This window comes from Megascapheus bottae, chromosome 8 (genome assembly GCF_031878675.1).
Source record: "Megascapheus bottae isolate mThoBot1 chromosome 8, mThoBot2.hap1, whole genome shotgun sequence".
NCBI lineage: Eukaryota > Metazoa > Chordata > Mammalia > Rodentia > Geomyidae > Megascapheus > Megascapheus bottae.
The window spans coordinates 17,416,143-17,438,433 of record NC_143516.1 but is presented as its reverse complement, the minus strand read 5'-3'; positions in this window follow the sequence as shown (position 1 = coordinate 17,438,433).

Sequence of the window (22,291 nt, the reverse complement as noted above, 5' to 3'; positions counted from 1 at the left end):
TAATTCCCAACTCTAACCAGAATGTTATACAGGTGGGGAAAAGGCTGAGTTGGCTGGACAAAGCCCTCAGGCAAAGAAATGCAGGTGTTGGAATTTTCCATTCTTGCCAGTGTGTACTGGCTAGTGAAGGCTGGTATGAGTGGGCAGAGTGCCCATAACAGCTGTTTCATCTTCTCCCCAAACTCCTGAAACTTACAGAAGGTAAATAAATCATTTCTCTTATGTTTCATGTTATTTTAAGTTGATGTTCATAAGAGGTTTAATTCAATAAGTAAGAGTGTGAGTATAATGCATCTTGATCTAAGGTCACCTTTTCCATGCTTGTCTTCTCCTTTTCTACTTTTGAGAGGAGGACTCTTTCACCATTATCACTTTTGCTTCTGTCATTATTGCATATATGTAAGAAAGTACCATCCACCAACTTTTTTTTGGACTACGTGACCTCTAGTGATCTGCCAAATCCATCCTCTGGGAATGTCTTCACTCCTCGAACTCTAAGAATGGCACACTGGTAGTATTTCAAAGCCATTTCTTTTGCATCTATTTCTTTTGTATTAGATAAAATATCTAGTTGCCATTTATAGCAGACTCAGCTATTTGTAGGCTTAGAAGTTATACACTGCTCTAAGTATTTATACGGATTAATAGAAGAATAAGAGATGATGGTTTTATTTTTAGAGGGTCAGAGTAATGTACAGGATTAAGTTTTAGAGTGGGATATAAATGGATGTCACAGTAAGGGGAAATGTAAAGTCAAAGACCCATTATAGAACAATTGCTTAAAAGAGAAAAATATCATTGATGATATCTAAAAATTAGCCTTAACTATAAGGAAAGACTCTTATGAATATGAATATTCCAAAGTCTCTCATTATTATAGATTCTCCAGTTTTTGTAGATTTCTTAAGGTAGTTGGCTCGTGGGACTCCCTGGTTCTCTCATTTTGTGAGAGAGAGCTAGGCAGCGTCCCTATTGTCTCAGCCCCATCTTCCTTCTTGAGATTCTCCAGTTTTTAAATGTTAGAAATAGCACTGTTTGAGACAAGAACCATTAGGATGAAGGGTCTTATTAAATGATGGCCATGGAAAGCCTTCAAGGTTTTTCTCTCTGTCTTGAATAAATACAGCAGTAACACAGGGCAGGGAACAGAAAGAGAGAATTTAGGAGATTCTTAGCAGCTGTAAGTGTCATGACTAGTGTTAATTGCATCTGAGAAAAAATAAGAGATGATGATGATTGAGTAAGCAATAGAATCTGAAATTATGATCTAGGGGGATCAAAATCAAAACGAGTATGCTGAGCATGATGTGTAGGGAATGGTCTGAGTTCAGTTTGGACATGAACAAAAACTGTAAGATCTGGGAGTTTTCTGGTTAGAGTTGTAAAGACATGAAACTTGTGTCACCAGAATCCCTCAGGAATGAATGGACCTCTCAGGGAGTCACAGGATAGTGATGATGATAAAAGTAGAGATAATCACAACCATATATCACTCCATTTCTGTAACCAGGGGAATGAAGGTTTTTATTTTCAAGAATTTCTTATAGAGTCAGGCCAAGATGTATCTTTTGCATTAGAAGATATCCACTATTTTGGATGGCTTAAAAATGTTCTTTTATTCTTACCCTTTTACAAGGTCTTGTAGCCAAATTATTATTTTTTTGCATTTTAGTAGCAACAAAAATGTATAAAATAACAATATCCATACATGGTATGTAAAAGCTGAAAGTTGATAAATGCAGCATTTTTGGATGCATTATTTACTTTGGCTGGAATGGTGATGAATATTTTTTTCTGGACATTGCGATAATGAGAAGCTCGATTCATTTTTTTTTTACCTGATATGTGCTGGACCCTTTTATCTTCCATTTTCCCAGCCCTCTCCCACTTTGCTGAATGGGAAATGAAGACTGTAGTGAGTTAGGAGATGTGCCCATAGACCGTCATTCATCATTCATCATCATGATTATCAGGATCAAGCCTTTGTAACAAGTGTTCCTGGCAGTTGTGTGACAGACATAGGCAGAACCCAACCACAGTGATAGTTTAATTACGCCATGTGGCCTCCACTGCATCCTTCAGAATGCTGTGCGTCTTGATTCATTGATTTTTATATTGAGCTACTCTATGTGACTTTGATCATTTTGTGTTTTATGTTGGTGACAAAGTACAACAGAATGGCAAAGCATTAAGAGGGTGGAGATTACAGCTGGCTACAGCTCGAGATCAGCCTGAACAAAAAGCTATTCAGGGCCCCAGTTTGACCAATAAAAGCATCATGGTAGTCCTCTGTCATACCCGCTATGTGGGGAGAATAAATAGGACGACAACATTGGTCAAAGCTGATCCAGGCATAAATACAAGACTATTCAAAAGACCCTAAAGTCAAAGGGCTGGAGGCTCCAGTGGTAGCACCTGCTGAGCAAGTTCATACCCTGCCATTCCTGTCCCCTTCCCCCACTTCCCTTCACACAAAGGGAGAAAGAAACAAAGCATTGTCTTTATCTTGATATCATCTTACTTTCTCCTGCTTTTTCAGTGTTTTACTTAGTTTTTTTTTTTTTTTAATGGTTCTTGGGATTGAATTCAGAGCTTTATGCCTGTCTGACAACTATTTTTCCACCTGAGTTATACTCTCAATCCTTTTGATTCTGAAATAGATTCTCACTAACTTTCCCAGGTCTGGCCTGGAACTCATGATTCTTCCGTCTGAGTTTATCCTGCCTTCACCTCTTGAGTAGCTGAGATTATAGACATATATCACGTACCCATCCTCTTTTCCTATTTTGTAACAAATATGAGTATAAATATGCTTTTTGTCTCTTCCTAACTCTCTTTCCAGCTGTCTTATACACACACACATACACACACACACACACACACACATGCACATGCAACAACATGTGTATTTGATACTTTTTTTTTTTTTAATCAAATGCCTCTCAATCACCATTCAGCCTTGAGATTTGGCTTTCTTTCTCCTATGAATGAACTCAATCAATAATTACAAAACTGCTTCATTACATTAAGATGTTTGAAGTGCTCTTTGTGGTTTTTTTAGCCTCTCATATATATTTGTCACATATAATTTTCTCAAGTGGACTTTTTCCTCCATAAAAAAAATCTAAAGAACCAGGTGAAGACTCAGGCTCCCCCACCCCCCCCCCCACACACAAAGACTGCAGAATTCATTACATTATCTTATTTCATTAATTTATTCAATAAGGCACACTTAAAAGTAATTTAGAAGCCCTGAAGGTAAAAGAATAATAATCATTACTTGTTGAATTTCATTGTGTTATGAAATAAATACCTAATAGTATTCAAATACAGCCAGCTGAGACAGTCTATCAATATTATTTCACTCTGAAAAGACTTACAAAGTAGCATAGAAATTCTCTTAGTTTGTCATGAAAACAGTTTTGTCTGTTGCTTTGTTTTGCTAGTCATGGAACATGAACTGAGGGGCTCAGGCTTGGTCTGCTGGTTATCTATCCATGAAGCTGGAGCAACAGCTCTGCTTCCTGCTGGGCTTTTCTCCTTTTTCAGGCATAGTCTTATACTTCTCAGCATCATGAGTAGCTGGGATTAAAGGTGTGAGCAACTACTGCTTCATATTATCAAAATCATGATAGAATTCACAAAAAGGCTGGAATAAGACTGAAATGTTAACTGTAATCCATCAGTATATCTGAAATTTTTATACATTATACACATTCTTGCCATGTTTTTAATATTAGTCATGTTGACTTCTTATTTTATTCCAGCTTTGCTATGACAGGTTTTGCATGATTTTCAAATATTTAAAAGATATTTAATCTTTAAACATGTATGAATATTTGTTTTGTGTCATACCATTGGTCTATCCTGAAGCATGTTCTATATGGTTTGAAAAGAAAGACTATTAAGCTATTTTGGGGTACTGCCTTTTTTTTTTAAATAAAAGTCAGTTAGAACAAGTTGATTGAAACAAATAGTTGAGTCTTCTCTATCCATGATGGTTTTCCATGATGTTGATATAGCAGTGAGTGAAAGCATATCAAATTTCTAACTATGATTGTTGGAATATCTATTTATCTTTTACATTCCCTTGGTATTGTTATATATTTTATGGGTTTTTAACAATGCTTATATGTTTATAGCTATTGTATCTTCCTAGTTTACATTGGTTCTTTCCTTAAACTTTCATTATTCTGTTTCTAGCACTGTGTTTTGTTCTAAGGTGCTTTGCCATCATGGCCATTTTAGCTTCAAAGTTTGAACTGCAAAGTTTATATAATTTGACTTGTACACTTCCCATCTATTTTTGAATCTGAATTACTCTCATTCTCGTGCACATATAGTATGTGACAATCTGAACATTTCTGATTTTTTTAAAACTAATTTTATCAAGATGATGTACAGAGGGTTTATAGTTAAAAAATAAGGTAATGAGTATATTTCTTGTTGAACAGTATTACCCCCTCCCTCATTTTTCTTCTCATATTTTAATTGGAGTATTTAGTGCAGTTTTGGTTAATGAACTTATCAATCTGATTTTATAATTACCAATTGCAAATTTTCTTATACATCTCTTCTTACCTTTTTTGTCCATCCTACCTTTTCTTAGAAAATAATTTTAATTGTGGTGTTGATTTTCAAATTATTTTTTTTGTTTCTTGTGTATTTTAACTGTATCATTGATTTTCAAATATTTGATTTTTTGTGTACTGATTGAAGGATTACAATATGCATTACATTTTATCTGTATATATTGCAACTTCATTTCTATAAATAAAACAGATTACTTCTAATAGAATTCTACTTTTTCACCATTTTGTGCTATTACTCTCAGATATATCAATATAAGTACATTATGAACTCATAATGCATTATTATTAGTATCATTATTGCTTGATATATTTTCCCTGCTATAAAATGATAAGAACTCATTTGAGCACATTCTTTCCCATTTACTCATAGTTTTTCCACTTCAATTTTTCATTTCTCCCTGGGGATTGTAGTTTCTGGTGTTGTTTCCATCCAACCTGAGGGGGTTTGCGATGATTTCTTATAGAACATTTGTGAAATTTCTGGTAGCATGTATTTATTGTCAATTTTTTTTAAAAAAATTGAGAGGATATCTTTATTTTGCTTTTATTTTCTTAGAGAATAGTTCTCATGGGGATAGTGATTTTCTTTTAGCTATTTTTCTTTCTTTTCAAGTACTTACAATTTTTCATTCCACATATTTTGGCAACTATTGTCTTTGTTGTCAATCTACTAGTTGTATTTTTGTTCCCTGTCTAAAAGGAAACAAGCTTTACTTCTTTGCTTCTAACAGTTTGAACCATGATGTCTCTCACTGTGGGTCATTTTTTGTGATTTTTTTTCTAGTTTGACTTCACTGATCATGTTAGATTAGTGTAGTAAGTAATTCAACATATCTTTTGTGTTCATAATTTCTTCATTAATTCTTCTTTTTTCTCTTTTTCCTCTTCGACTCGTACTCATTGATATTTTTGTGTGTGTGGTATTATCCTGCAGCTTTCTGAGACTGTATTAATTTTCCTTCAATCTTTTCCTCTGTGTTTTTCAGGACAGATTTTCTACTCATCTGTCATCAACTCTCCTTATTTTTTTTCTGCGCCTGGCTTCTTTTGTTTCTTTTTCAAAGCCATTTCTACTTCTTCATTGAACATTATTTGCTGGATTGTTGTCATTTAATTTTACTTTATTTTTATAATAGTGGCATCAAGATCTCTGTTGGATGCTGCATCTATGCTGTCAGAGTTTCATTTGAGAATTTTCTTTCGTGTAGATGTGTCATATTTTTATTGTTGTTTTCTTTTTTGTATTTCTCAATTATTTTTCTCATGTATATATGTAATATACTATATATTTAAGAAATTTGAATTTTTACTTCCCCTCTGGGAATTATTATTATTGTTATTTTAATTTTATCAGTTGTGGAGCTTTAACTGTAGGTCTGGGTGCTGTCCGTGAGCTCTTTAGCTCAAGGCTAGAACTCTACCACTTGAGCCACAGCACCGCTTCCAATTTTCTGGTGGTTAATTAGGGATAAGAGTCTCATAGTCTTTTGTGCCTGGGCTGGCTTTGAACCACAATCCTCAGATCTCAGCTTTCTGAATAGCTAGGATTACATGCATGAGCCACAGAGCCCAACTCTGGGGATGTCTTAATTGTCTAGTTGAGAAAGGCTTCTAACATCTAATGATTGATCTTTGTGTAAGTTTATGAAAGTCAGGGGTCATTTTTTCCAGTTTCGTCTACCTTTTGTTCTCATTAAGACATGTAGATCTTTCTGGCATGTCTTCACATATGTTCTTTGTCAAACCATCACGTGTGGGGAACTTGAGCTCTCTCAGATCCTTCTTATGTTTTTCACATAATCTCTAAACCAATCAGGGATGTGTGGGCTGATTATATTTTCTTGATTCTCTCCCACCCTATTAAGCTGAAGATGTGGAGAAATTATCTAGTCCATCTATGATTCTATAATTTCCAAGATCTTTTACTTCCATAGGTCAATAGCTGTATACTTAATCTTGTACCATTTCTGCCCAATCTGCTATCTGTACTTATAAATTCACTGGAAATGGACTTTTTGTTCTTGGTTGAAAAAGAAGGCAGGTATGCAGAGCTTTATTGCCACTTCTGCATGGGTAGCAATAGTCTACCATTTTAGTCATATAGGTCAAAATTGCAGTTCTGGACTTGTCTTGCCTGATGCTCTATAATTGTTTTCACAAAGGCATTTCTACTTTGTGTTTGTCTTGAGTTTTGCTCAAGACTTAAATGATTGTTTTGGATAATTTAGGTGAGTTTTACTGTTCTATTTTGATTTTCATTCTGAGAGAAAGAATTTGACAATCTCGTATTACTCCCCTTTGGTGATTACCATTGTGTGCCACTGTGATATGCTGTTGAATATAACAAACTATGAAAGCCTAAGAATGATTTTATTTAATTGGAAATCACTAAATTAAGTATGGTTCATTAATGATGGCCATAGATTATTTGTATTTTACGTATCAGGAGATAAAGTCCATGCATCTCAGTTTTCACCACAGCCCTTCAACACCATAGAGCTTAGAAAGCTTTGTGAAAATATAAACTTACAGATGACAGAAAAAGTGACTGAGCTCATTCTTCAGAGTGAGCATGCAAGACATTAGTGGCTCTTACTGCGGTCTTTCACATCCTTGTTTGAAACACTGCTCATACACTTTGACAAAGAAGCCACACTGTGATGAAGTCTCAGGGAAATGCACAAAGGCACTTAGCTCCCTGGTCAGTGTCCTTAGCAGTGGTACTGTCTTACTACTGGTTATGTGAGTGAACTTGGAAACACATCTTCCAGATTCAGTTACACTATCACAGTTAATTCTTACTGTAACAGAGACACGTCCTTCCTGCCAAGCTCTACTCAACTAGTAAATTTTGTGAGCAAAATAAATGATGAGTGTTATTTTAAATTACTGAATGTCTGGGTGGCTTGTTACATATCCATAAATAACCAGAACATTAATTTCTGCCTTCTTAAGGAATGGGAGTTGGGGATTAAAGCTAAGAACAGTTATTATAAAAATCCATTTATCATGTACCTAGCAAGAAAGATTTTCATAGTCACAAAATTGAATTGCAAAAATCTAAGCTAAAGAAAGCAGCGTAAGTAAACTTGTTATCTTTGGAAGTCATTGGTTGTGATGGGGAAGAACAGAGAAGTTTACCAAGGGACTTGTGAAGTCAAGAGGAAGGACAAAACGAAAGAGGAAGGGGAGAAGCAATCAGGTATTTGCTTCTTCCTCTTACATGGTTTGACTGAGAGACAGAGAAATAGCTTTGAGCACCAGGGTGGGCATTCTTACCTTGCCCTAGAGGGCAAGGTTTATGGGAAGAATAATGAAATCTTTGATGTGAATACCAGCACTGGAGTTTAACCTTGGAGTTCTCCAGGCAGACTGGCATAATAAAGGAGAAACACAGGATCTATTGTGTACCTGTTTCTCTCCTTTTGTTCTGTGTGACCTCAACCTCCACAGATGAAAATCAGCAGGCTTCTTGTGATTCCATAAGGTGGATGTGTGGGTCACCTGATGACCAGTGATATGGTGGAGAACATGGTAGTTTCATGAATACTTCTGAGCTCTGGGGGATGGAGGGAGGAGAGAGAGGGAGAGAGAGAGAGAGAGGGAGAGAGAGAGAGAGAGAGAGAGAGAGAGAGAGAGAGAGAGAGAGAGAGAGAGAGAGAGAGAGAGAGAGAGAGAGACAGAGAGAGAGAGAGAGACAGAGAGAGAGACAGAGACAGACAGACACAGAGACAGACACAGAGACAGACAGACAGACAGACAGACAGACAGACAGAAAGAGACAGATAGAGATCTAGTGAGAAATGAAGGGTGGGAGAGAGAGAAAAAGGGAGGAGAGGAGAGAGAGAATCTTGCTGAAAATGCTTCAGGGAAAGGTATGAAAAGCCAGAGGGATTCAAGTTATCACTACCAATATACTTGCACTTCAGTTTAGAAAATAAAGGAGTAAAAATGAGACGATTTAAGCAATTAGACTAATGAATAAAGTGTTTAAAGACATTAAGTTTATATTGATATTGGGTTTTTATATTTTCCCATCAGGAAGGATTGGGAAGTGTCTGTGTGTGTGTGTGTGTGTGTGTGTATGTGTGTGTGTGTGTTATCCATAGATAAATTATACAAAATATATATATGTGGAAAAATTGCCCCACTGAGAACTTGATACTGTCATGTATTCTCCTGAAGGTACTTCCAAACTTTTCCTCCAACCTCAGATACTAATCCGTATCAACAAGCTTGAATGCATTGAAAACACTGGTTATTTATCTTAGGAAACGTTTTGTCCCATGTAGTCACTAGCTTAATGGACTCTGCAATCAGATGACCATTCATGAGCTAAATGGCATTATATAATACTCAGCCTCAATATTCCTATCTTACGTATGATATAATAGGTGACTTCTTCCTTTAAACTAGTGTGTTGCCATTATTCTTTAATCTTTATTCATTGGTAGACTAGCCTGTATTTTTCCAGCTGAGACTGAAGAGTGAGGAGGGTAGAGACTATGCTGTTGGTAGCTTGCTTCTCTCTCCCTTGCACTTCCAGACTAATGCATGTGGAGCAATGACCCATAGCCAAACAATTTGGGAACTGGAAAATGGCCCCAGCATAGAGTTAAACTTCGAGAAGTTAGGAATCCATAATGGTGGAACATCCTACCCAGTTGTAGGCCACAACGGCTTAATGTAGGAAGATTCACAAGAGCTCACTAAGACCAGTTTCTACTATACAGGATAGTGGGGCTTTGGAGCTGCAGTGTGACTATTAAAATAAAAACATGTACCTTTACTTTTACTTAAATATCTATGAGGAAAGTGTCAACTGTAGAGTATAATAATGTAGTTGCTAAAATATCATAGTGCCTTGGAGGAACTATTGAGCAGTGTCCTACCTAGTTTTAATTTTTAAACAGAGCTCTTTATATTGTTTTCTCTCAGATAGCTAAGAATATAGATAAAACACATCATGATGGAACTTTCTCTTAAAAATAAATTCAGGAGAAAAAAAGAGAATGAAAATTTCTCACTTTGAGAGTGGAAATTTAGCTTCTTGCCACGTGTCTTGAAAATGTCTAAGTTTAAAACCAAAACTATATCTGTGTAGTTGACTTAAAAATCTTCATTTAAGAGCTATAGGGAAAATATCATTAGGTTGAAAAAAATCATGTACATTTGCAAATTGTTAGAGCTAATAAGTTTATACTATTGGAAAAGTTCATTCACATGCACATTATCCTGTTGTGTGCTTTCATTTCCTGACTGGAAGTGGAAATTATTCTCATCAAACTAAGACATACAGGGAACAAAGTCCCAGAGAATACAAATCCAGATCCTTACATCACCCATATCTTCCCAGTATAATCACTTAATATAGTTTTTTCCAAGTCTTTCCATTTCCTTATGAATGTCATTTTTTTTCTAATGGAAGCAAAAAATTCCATTGTGAATACATTCCACATTTTCTTGGTATGTTTGTCCACTGAGGGACATCTGGGTTGATTCCAATATCTTGGCTGTGGTACACAATTCTGCAATGAACTCGGAGAAGATTACATTGAGTAGAGTAAGACAGTTCCAAAGAACCATAGGTTGTATGGCTTCCTTCATTTGTAGAAATTGCATAAGAAAATACAACAGATGGTAAAGACAAAAAATTACACTTGGGCATGATAAACTACACAGCAATATATGGTCATTTAGAAAGATGTTTATTGAAATGAACTAAAAGAAAGGGAAACAGGTTTTGTTATTTTTCTTCCCCCACCGCCTTTGTTACTATTCTTTATTTCTGTACTTTTTGTCTTGTATCTTAAGTGTATCTGTTTGGGCGAGTGTAAGGGGGAGCACAGAAATAGTGGGGCAAAGGGTAAACAAATGCAGCAGTGACCCTGCCTGGACACTGTGTCCAAAATGAACTGTACAACTTGTGGGGAAGAGGGTGAGCAGGGAGAAAATAAGAGATGACGCAGTAAAAAAAGGAATGTGGCTGGGCACGGTGGCTCACGCCTGTAATTCTAGCTACTCAGGAAGCTGAGATCTGAGGATCACAGTTCAAAGCCAACGTGGGCACTGAAGACTGTAAGACTCTTATCTCCAATTAACTATTAGAAAACCGGAAGTGGAACTGTGGCTCCAGGTGTAGGGTGGGAGCCTTGAGCTGAAGGGCTCTGGAACAGTGCCCAGGTCCAGAGTTCAAGTCCCATGATCGACAAAAAAAAAAAAAAGAAGAATGTATTCATCACCTGTCTTATGTCATTGTAACCCCTCTATATATTACCTGTACAATAAAAATAAATAAATTAAACAAATTTAGAAGAGAAGCTGCTGAGCAGGATACACATCCAGAGGAAATTTGAGGTTCTCTTACAACAAGTTAATTTTTCCTCCATTAAACTCACAGAGCAATTGACTTCCCTTGAAATATAGAAGAAAAGTCACATTCTCATATAATTGAAAGTCCTGTGAATACTTCCACTGAGAAATGGGAGGGTACATACTTGGGAATTAGTTATCATTTTGTAAGCTTATGGAAGATTTTGGATAGATTAATGCACCCTATTTCATCACAAAACCAAATTAGAGATAATAACCAATGAGTCAAATTTGGTCAGAAAATTGTGAAAACTACTTTATATGCATGAAATATAAAACTTTACGAACATGCAAATTATAAACCATGTGTTATTACTATGATGTGTTATACCATATTGAGTATTTTTGTAGGTACCCATGTATTCTTACAGATCATGAAACTAATATATAATTATCTACTTAGTGATTAATACCACCCATTCATGTTATTGATATTTCATAGACATATGAAAGAAAGTTTTACATGATCATAGCTATTGTCTTTTGTATTTAGCTCAAAAGCGGACAAGTTGACAGCTTACAACTGTAGTGGCTTATTTAGGAGGCTGATATCTGAGGATAACAGTTGGACACCATGCCAGGCTTTAAAGTTCATAAGACTCTTACCTTCAATTAACTACCCAAAAGCCAGAAGTAAAATTGTGGCTAAAGTGGTAAAGCACTAGCTTTGAGCAAATGACCTCAGAGACTACACTGAGACAACTAAGTTCAAACTCCAGGATTCATACAACAAACACCAACACCAAGAAGTAACCAAACTTTGACCTATAACCAGAGCGTCTCCAATTAGCAAATGAAAGTTATAGTTAGTTTCCTCCAGAAAATATGTTTCTGACATAAAACTAAAATGCACAAATGACAGCAAATACTAGAGCAAATAAACATTACTATGAAGAAGCAATCAGTAGAAATATGCCTGCACTTTTGGTCTTGAAAATTAATAGAAAGAACAATGTTTTGTTCCCTTGGTTACAGCAAATTCTGCACAATATGCTTTGTTGGTCTCTGAAGGGAATTTGTGTATAGAATGTGTGTCACTGTGAGAATTAATAATACCAAAAAGTTGATGTATACTTATAGATTTTTTTGTTCTGTGATTAAGTAGATTTTGTCTAAAGCTTTTCCCGTCAATTAAAGTATATTTGTACAAACATCACTCTTGTGTATGAGATCATCCAGAGGCATACCTCTGTGTACTTCTTAGTTACCTCCAAACACACGGGACTTCTGCTTTGGGAACGGAAATAAGAAGTTTTGTGGTTAGCATGAACTTTGGAAGTAGCTCAATATGCTTTTATCTCAAGCTATGGGCTAGGAGAATTACCAGTATCGAACAAAACACATGAAACTTTGGACTCACTTTTACTTTATGTTATTGGAAATGGAGAGAGGCGAATCACCAAGGATGACACTGGGAGAAAGATGTGATGAAACCTGAAAGAGGCCGAGGTTGAAATTCTTTTCTTCTAGAACTGCTACTTCTGTAAGAGAGAGGAAACTTACAGTTTGGCTGAATTGAACAAGAGCAGCTCCATGTGGAAGAAGTAGCCTCAGTGCACTTGAGCTTGAGCTGGCTCTGTTTCCCCTTAACTAAAGTGAGACAGTGAGTTCAGTCTTTATTTTCTTCTGCAGCCCCAGAAGGGACTGAAGGTAACCTGGTTATAAAGAGTAGAAATTGTTTCCTCTCCTGTATCATTCTCTTTCACAGTCTTGGTTTAGTTACTGAATTTGGAATCTTTCTGAAATTCAGTAGCAGTATTGACCACTATATTTTCTATCTCCCTGGAAGCAATATATGGCCACTATATATGTCCAAGTGTGAGTTGTGGAGAACTGAGGTTCAAAGACAGCTGGAGCAGAAAACTTACTGAGATTCCATCTTCAATTAACCAGTAAAATGCTAGACTGGTGGAATGGTTCAAATGGTATAGTGCTAGCCAACCAAGAAATTCAAACAAACAAGTCAAACAAGCATAAGACTCAGTTCAAACCTTGGTATTAGCAAAAAAGTATATGATTAATGATAAATCATAAATGATTATTTTTATTAGTAATAATGTTAATAAATAGCAAATTACTATTAATACATTAATAACAACAAATTATTAATGTGGATGAATCTTATCCAATCAATTAATGCCTTAACAATGAAGAATAAAATTTTCCAGAGAAGAAGGATTTCCTTTTATTTATTTACTTACTTATTTACATACTTACTTAATTTTTATTTTTATTGAAAGGTGATGAGGAGGCAGTTATAGTTACATAAATAAGGTAGCCGGTGAATTTGTTTTTAAACACTGTTACCCCATACCTCATTTTCTCCTGCATACTCCTCCCTCTCACCCTCCTCCCCACGCTGTTCATATCCAACATAGTGTCAAGTGAGTATCAATATCACATTAGTTCATCCTTTGTCCTGCTGTTTCTGTAGTTCCCATTCCCTTCCACACATAGAATAATCTTATATACAAGACACAAAGTACAGAAAACTAAGAGAAATAAAAAAAAATAACCCCAAACCAAAACAACAACAACAAAACAAAACAAAAACCCCACATATAGGACACAATAAGAACCTCTTGCTCCTGTGCCTTGGGGTTCATTACATATAGTCCTCTGCTAAGCAACTGGGTTATTGAAGATAGCCCTTCCCTTAACAGATAATCTTCTGTTATAAAGATCATAGACATATTCTAGTTCTTACAAATGATGGAAACTACGCAACCTACTTTTCTTTGGGTCTGGCTTACTTCATTTAATATATTTTCCCCCAAATTTTCTCATTTCCTTATGAAAGAGACAATGCTATTCTTTCTGATGGAAGCATAGAACTCCATTGTGAATATATACCAGATCTTTAGAACCTATTCATATACTGAAGGGCATCTAGACTCGTTCCATATTTTAGCTATGGTAAATAATGCTGTAATGAGCATGGTTGTGCTGGTTGCTTTAGTATGGGCTTGTTTGTGGTCATTTGGGTAAATGCCCAGAAGTAAGACTGTAGTATCATGGGGGAACTCTGTGTCTTTTCAGGAACCTCTATACTGCTTTCCAGAGTGGTTGGACAAATTTACACTCTCATCAGCAGTGTAGAAACATTTGGCCACATCCGTGCCAGCATCTGTTGTTAGCATTCTTGCTAATGGCCATTCTAACTGGTATAAGATAGAACCTCAATGTTGTTTTTGATTTGCATTTCTATTATGGCCAGAGATGTCAAGCATTTCTTCTTGTGTCTCTTGGCCATTTGTATTTACTCTCAAGAATTTTCTCTATGTCTTTAGCCCATTTGTTAATGGATGGTTGTTTCTTTGGAGGTTTGTTTTTGTGGAATTTAATTTTTTTGAGCTGTAGGTGTATATTTTAGACATGAGGCCCTTGTCTGTAAGGCTAGTGAAGATCTTCTCCCAGTCTGTGGACTTTCTATTTATCTTGCTGACTGTCCTTGTGCAGTGCAGATGCTCTGCAGTTTATTGCAATTCCATTTGTCCAACCTTTCTTTAATTTGTTGTATTTCTGGATCCTTTTTAAGAAAGTTTTGCCTGTGCCAAGGAGCCCTAGTATTTCTTGTATACCTTCCTAAAATATTTTCAGGGCATCTGCTTTTACCTTGAGGTTTGTGATCCATTTAGTAATGATTCTGGTGCAAGGTGATGTATAAGGATCTAACTTTAGTTTTCTACACATGTTTACTAATTCTACCAGCCTTTGTTGAAGAGGCTGTCTTTCTTCCATCCTAATTTTTTTGGCTTTCTTATCAATGCTTAGGTGGTCATAGGTCTCTGGATTCATTTCTGGGTCTTCAGTTCTATTCCATTGGTCCTCAGGCCTATTTCTGTGCAAGAACAAAGTTGTTTTTATTACTATGGCTTTGTACTAGAGCTCCAGCACTGTTCATCCTGCTAAGGATTGTTTTTGCTATTTGAGGTCTTTCATTGTTCCACACAAATTTTTTGATTGCATGATAAGAAGGAATTCTACCTCAAGATTGTAACATGGAAATCTTACCTGGGTTTTTATCACGCTAACCTGTCCTATGAATTTAAATTTTGTTAATGTATATAAGATGCATTGAGCATATCCACACCATCCTTATTATCTTCTTGTGTCCTTTGCACTTGGTGTTACACAGCCAATTCCTCAAAACAAATCTCTTCTCATACATATACCCACACATGTGCACATACATGTGCACTAGCCTATTCTAATGGTGTTCTGTTTTTTTGGAGACCCCTGAGAAATGCAAAAGGCTGGATCAAGTCTTAAAATTTTATATTCTAATCAGCTCCTGATGCTGCTGGTTCCAGCAGTATGCTTTCTGTTGTAAGATTACCAAGACCTGGTTTACAGGAAATATGTGTTTCAGTCTCAACTGTGACAGAAATTTACTGTAAAGTCTTAAGAATGTCATTTGATGCACAGATCTCATTTCCACATCTATGATGTAAAAATATTGCAGTAAGTTGTATCTGTGGCCCCTGCAGCTCTAATTCAATATAACCATGAGGATAGCCTTCCTAGACAGAAGCCTTCGGGTGGGAAAGAAACCTGGAGAAAGAGCTGCTAGGAAAGCAGAACTAAACCTGAGGGGTTTATAAAAGTGTGTGACTTGTTCTTGCAGCATTTGTTTCCTGTCTTTTCTCCCAGCTGGACATTTGTAAGTTACGTGGGTGGCCGTTGAGCTGATGATGTCTCACATGCAGAAATTTAATACCCGGGGAAAAATAGTTAATGCAACTGTTACACATATAAGAGAAATCTAAGAACACATTACATTTTTCCCAAGAAACCCATTTCCTGTTAAAGCAAGACTGGTGACATGAAACAACTTCCTGTGTCGCAAACTACCCTATTAAACACCTCACTGGTATTAAAATGATCTGTGGATAATCTTATCTATTAAAGAGATATAGTCATGTATTTACTTATTTACCTCCTAAACTTGGTTGCTAACAGTATGTGAAGTTGGAAAACTTTAATAATCTCATGGTTACCTTATTTATTTTTCAAGGAACAAAAGCAAAAAGTCTTCACGTTTTAATTTGTTAAAAGTTGGGCTTCTGTTTGAATGATTTAATTCCCCATAAGCAAATCTATATAATTTTGGCAGAATCTGATTTATCTCTCGCTTTTCTTTCTAAAATTATACATTGAAAGAGGTGTTTGTTGCTATCTTTTGGAACCGCAATTAAAAATGGAATTAGAATTATTCCTCAATGAGGAGACTGTTTCTAGCTATAACACAAAATACTGAATTGTACCCTAGTGGGTATTAACATACAAAGGGGTCTACTAGTCATGGAGATATTTTGCTTAGTATCTACCATTCCTTCGCTTGCTCATGGACGTGGAGTCCCAGTATGTTGTAATTATGGGTTAATTACACTGTGCAAAGTACTAATGGATGTGATTAGTACTAATGGGTGATACTTTGGCTGATACTGATGATACCCTTATTACAGAGTAGTAAAGACATGCTACTCAAAGAATATATAATCCACTCATTCGAAGAAAAGTTCCATATCTCTACTAAAGGTCTGATATAGAATATTTAATTAAATTTGAAAAATTACAGTTTTTTTGTTTCCACTAGTGTGAATGTTGTATACAATATTCGTTTTGTGTGTACATACGTGAGAGTGTGTTCACACATGGGGGAAGTGGTAGGTAGGGTGGAGAAAGAATGGAGTTGATTTCTCCTTACAGGCATATAGATTAATGCATAACAAATTCCTTCTTTTCTCAGTTTCAAGCTTTTCTTTTGTTGTATGTGTGTCTTTTTACATTCAAAATACATTAGGAATTTTCCTAATAGATGCTACTTATGTCTGAATGGCAAGGGCATTTTTTTTTAAGTTAATGAATGAATGAATGAATTATTTTTTGATCAGGAATGTCATGGAAGGCACAAGACCAGAAACAGGAACGCAGGGCCATCTCTGCTTGTAGTACTTTTCTCCCCACGTGTGTAAGTGTAGAAAGAGAAATGAAGGATGTGGGAAGGCAAGAGGAAACAACGTGGGTGAATGTACAAAGCTCAGTGTTTTTAAATTATTGTATTTTTATTTCAATGTTTGTCTTGTTTCTGGAAAGGAAAACAGGATAAAATACTTTAAAAGATAAACATGATAATATTGAATTCTATTCTTCATCATACTATGTTAATAGAGGCCTATTTTCTCTGAGGAAGGTTCACATAGTCTTTAAGAAGTATCAGGATTTATTGCATATCTTCATTTTCTATTCTCACACAAAGCAACAATCTTTTTTAGAGTGCAATGGAAAGCATTGTAGCAGTCTGAATACTGGGTGTTGGGGGTATTTGGTTTTAAAAATTATTTTAAAATTAATTCTAAAAAATGTTGAAGATTGACTGTCAAAGAATACATACATCTTACTTGTATTTGTTCTGTTTCTTCTGACTTGACTTCATTAACTGAGGAAGAGCCATTAAAATCAGACTTAGAACATTAACTTATCTAGGAGGTAGACCTTAATGCAAAGACCTCTGTTAGCTGTGTTGTTTTAAACTGGTCAGAGCATTGTTACCTGATGTGCGTAAGGAATTAAGTTCCTTGGGTGGGAGAATTTATATCCATGCACTCTTACCTGCTTCATTTCTGTTGTGGTGTTAGCATACTCAAATATAGGATCAGCTGCATATCTCTTGCCCTCCACTGAACACTGAGAACAGAATGAACCTATTCTATATTTAATTCACAATGTCTGGTTTGTCTCCAGAAGGTTACCAGATGGATCTCTAGTCAGGTTCCTCTCACAAACTGTAGATTAAATATTTATATAGCCAGATTGCAAATAGGCAAATTTTACCTCCAGAGGTATATGCATGGATCTTTGGAGTAGGGTTGATCAAGTTGATCAGCTCAGGAAGAAGACAACATAGTTTGTAGAAGAATATTTGGAATTACACTAGATCGTTGTCTTACTCATGATAGTGAGATCATGAAGATACTAGTGGCATTTCAGCTAGTAGCAAACCTAATGTTTCCTTGAAAATAAGACCACCATAGACCAAAGAGTGCTTGAGTGAAGGAGCAAAATTATGGCCATAGTTCTGGAGAGCCACGGAGAAAAGTCTTGCATTACCAGATGCACTAGAATGCTAGAATACATTCCAAGGTCACAACATCCATACTACATTTGCAAGTTATTTCATCTTCAGCCTAGAGAAGACTTCATGAATTTTTGGCCCATTTTCATAGTTTTGGAATGTTCCTTTTGAAATTGTCCAAAAGACTTGAAGGCTAATCCAGGAAAATGTCACTGCTAGATCATAACCACACACTTAATCTTAGTGCCACAAGATAAATGACAGATTATGGCTTTTAAAGGTATTTATTTCAGTGGTTCTAGGAAATCATTCAAAATTCTTATTTAAGAATTTCAGTGATGGTGCTAATTTGGCAGTGCAAAAAAAGCATGAAAAATCTTTGTATTTGGCACTAACTGCTTGAATTAAACTGAATTTTGCAATAACAATAAATGTTATTTATGGAAAATGTTCTTTCCCATTCTAAATGCTGAAAGAGATGTACCTCTCTGAGCCAATAAAGCTACAAGTTATTCTTCCATGCTAAGTAGAATCTTCCATCATTCATTGGTCTGACCGAACGTGTCATCACCAATATTATCAGGTCTCCAGAATATTGTGTGAAGAGCTGGAGAAAGACTATAAATAGATTCTTGGTCCTGTCCTTTTGTTTGGGGAAGTTCATTTATCAGGTAGGTTTAGGTAGGTGAGGAACTATAAATTCAAGGAATTAAGAGTAGTTGCTTAGAAAATTCTGTATGCTATGGTCAGGGAAAAAACTAGTTCATGACTCTTCAGAAGTAACTAGGGTTAATCATTTTAGTTTTTCTGTATCAAGCACTATTTTTTTCTGTCCTTTCATATCTCCAGTAAAATGAGGTTTCAGGAATTTTTCTAATATATAGAATTCCTTTTTATTGTTAAAGGGTGAGGATGCTAGAAAGAGAAATCACAGCAAAGTCATGGAAAGCAAAAGACCAGGCAGGATATGTTGGTTTTCCTATAGTGATATGCATGTAAGTTGAGTTCACTGTCTGCCACAAGGAGGAAGAAAGTGAGCGTTTTCAGTGGATGACGTGTGAGGTAGGATCTTGAAAACATTCTCTTATTGTAAGATGTGAAAATGCCAAGAACTCTGGGACATAGGAGTCAGAATAGGCATTAACTCTGGCTCCCACTGTAGATATGGCTTAGTAGACTAAGTGTCAGGGTAAGAAGTTCATTCAAGCACAATTACAGTAAATAAAGTATTTGGAGAAAGGTCTGGGGGAAACATCAGTAAGGCACTTGCATATAAATTGGCAACACAGTTACCAACTCTAGAAATTAAAGTTATCATAAGAATGAGTGAAGAATCTGAGGGTTCCTTCATACCAGGAACAGAGGTGAATGCTGCCCCAGGTCTTTCTCTCTTCAGAGTGGAAAACAAGACCAGCCAAGTCATGCATCATCGAAGGCACTTGCCTCTTGGAAAGTCTGACTCTCAGAATTCTTCATTGTATTTCTTCATTGGAATAAAGGACTGTTTAGATAGTCCAGTAATGTTACTGTATTGGGCGGGCCCAATAGAGCCTTGTTTTTAGTCATTCTACCAGTCTCTCAAAAGATATCAACCAGAGAATGAAGCTATCTTATTTGGTACTTGTGTAGTTTTATGTAAATTCTCAAAGGAGGGGGAAATAAAAGCAATAACATTTGCCCATATTTTGAAGCATGGAAATAATGTAAAGATATAGACTCTCTTTTGAAAGTTTCCACAAAACAAAGCAATAGAAAGGATGGTCCTATTTTAGATTTGGTCTGGGATTACTCTGGGTCTTTATCCCTTTTTATCTTTCTGTTTTTTCTCCTTCCTTCCTTCCTTCCTTCCTTCCTTCCTTCCTTCCTTCCTTCTTCCTCCTTCCTTCCTTTCCTCCCTTCCTCCCTTCTTCCCTCCCTTCCTCCGATCTTCCCTCCCTTCTTTTTTCCTTTCTTCCTTCCCTCCCTCCCTCCCTTCCTTCCCTCCTTCCCTCCCTCCCTCCCTCCCTCCCTCAGATCTTCCCTCCCTTTTTTCTTCCTTTCTTCCTTCCCTCCCTCCCTCCCTCCCTTCCTCCCTTCCTCCCTCCTCCCTGCCTTCCTCCCATCTTCCCTCCTTTCTTTCTTCCTTCCTTCCTTTTTCCCTCCCTCCCTCCTTCCCTCCTTCCTTCCCTCTTTTCTGTTTTCCTTCCTTCCTTCCTTCCTTCCTTCCTTCCTTCCTTCCTTCCTTCCTTCCTTCCTTCCTTCCTTCCTTCCTCCTTTCCTTCCTCCCTCCCTTCTTTACATCCTTCCTTTTCTCCCTCTCTCTCTCTTTCTTTTCTTCTTCCAAACATAGTCTCATTACATGGCAAGGTTTTGAATCTGATTTTAAAAGAAAGATGTTTTGCTGTTACATAGTAAGAAGACCATTGTATAAAGTTACCATTATTGTTCATAAAAATCAAAGTAGTAAAATTCAAAATGTGTTTTTTGAGTTGTTAAAATTCATAACTTGAAAAAAGGACATTTTAATTTTTGTTCAACTTTCAGATTTCACCAACTAAGATAGACAGAGCTGAGCCACCACTGTTCTCATCAGTTTAGATTTATACTATGCATGCATTGAAATGAACATCTGGACAGTTACAAAGTGCTTTTTATTTGAAGGTCTTTGTAACATTCTCCTCCCCCCCCCCACTTTCAGAGCATTTCTTTGGAAAACATCGTAAGTAGGAAAACACCGTAGAGCCAAAAAGAAATATTTTTAAAATCGCAAATAGTAGAAATGGGATTATTCAGAATTTTTATTACATACAATAAAGGCATAAGTGGAATCATAAAGCACCATAAGGATATAAAATCTACCGACTCCTTGAGCTTTATCTTGTATCCAGACAGCCAGTGAACTTGAACTCATATGGGACTTCCGAAGCAACTAGCTGTAGCCATAGCTTCCAGCAGCTCAGGCCCATGTGGAGATTTTCAGCCTGGATAAGTATTTCACAGAGACATTTGAGCCAGGTGCTTTATGTAGTAGGATTGGTGATTCAGTGTGTGACATTTAACAATGTGAGTCAGAATTAAATGGATGTCTCCGCATTATAGTTGGGGAGCTAATGGAAGAGCCACCTTTCGGATGAGTCATTGAACACAGATCCTGCTCCGGGCCACTTGCTAAAGATTGTGCAATTATTTTCACAAGCAGCTAAGATGATAACCTTGATGTTCTGCCCTTTCTAAGTTCAGATGATCAAACTGCTCATCTCTGTGTCCCCAAAATAGATTTGAGCTACAAAACCACCTTTCATCTCCATTCATTATTTCTTTTCTGCTCTTGTGTGTGCCATATTCATTATATGTGAGAAATGAAATTATTACATTTTAACTCTTAATGTATTCTGTTAGAGGTAAACTGCACTCGTTATTTATAACCTTCCTTTTCCAAAAATATTTGAGGAAGATAATAAAAGGTACAGATATGCTAGACCTATTCAAGCAAGGACAAATGAATGTAATTATGGGCTGTGCTAGGTCAAGAATGAATTTATAGGCTAAAGATAGCTTCTGAAACTGAGCTCCCAATTTGGCTTTGAGCTTCCTGGAAATTATTTCAACATGTATCATTTTGTCTTTTTCTTCTTCTTGTAAATGTCAGTGTCTCCATAATCCCTTCTGTTCTAGAATATAGACTTAAAAGGGTATTTGGTTAAAGCTTCATGATGCTCTGGCGAAGTACCCTCTGTGAGAGCAGGTAAAGAGAGTGAAACATGAAAAGAATTATGTGGTCGCATTTCATGTTGCCATAGGTAGAAATCACTTGTTACTTTCCTCTAAGATGTTGGATAAATCATTTGCTTGAGAAATTATTTACCACAAAGGGTAACTAATGTTAATTAATCTTCAGGTATTGTTTCCTTAGTTCTGACATGGCTTAAGATGTCTTCCTATATAACTGCTAGGCCTGACACTTGGGTACATGCACAATTCAGGTGACATTTTTTTCCCTAGAATTTGTAGACATGTATTTCTAGTCTTTTCATCTTCCATGTTGCTGTGGTAAGGAAAGGGAAGCTGTTCACTCCTGAAGATGGTAGTTACATGGTTGTCTTAGACAGTAATCACATCTCTGTGTAACCAGAGTGACTGTAGGCACTTTTATGATGTTAGGACTATACATTCCTGTAGGATTTTGTAACTTAGAAGAATGAAGTAACATGGGAAGAAAGGAAAGAAAAAAGAATGGTAAAGGAAAGGGAAGAGAAAAGAAGGCAAATAG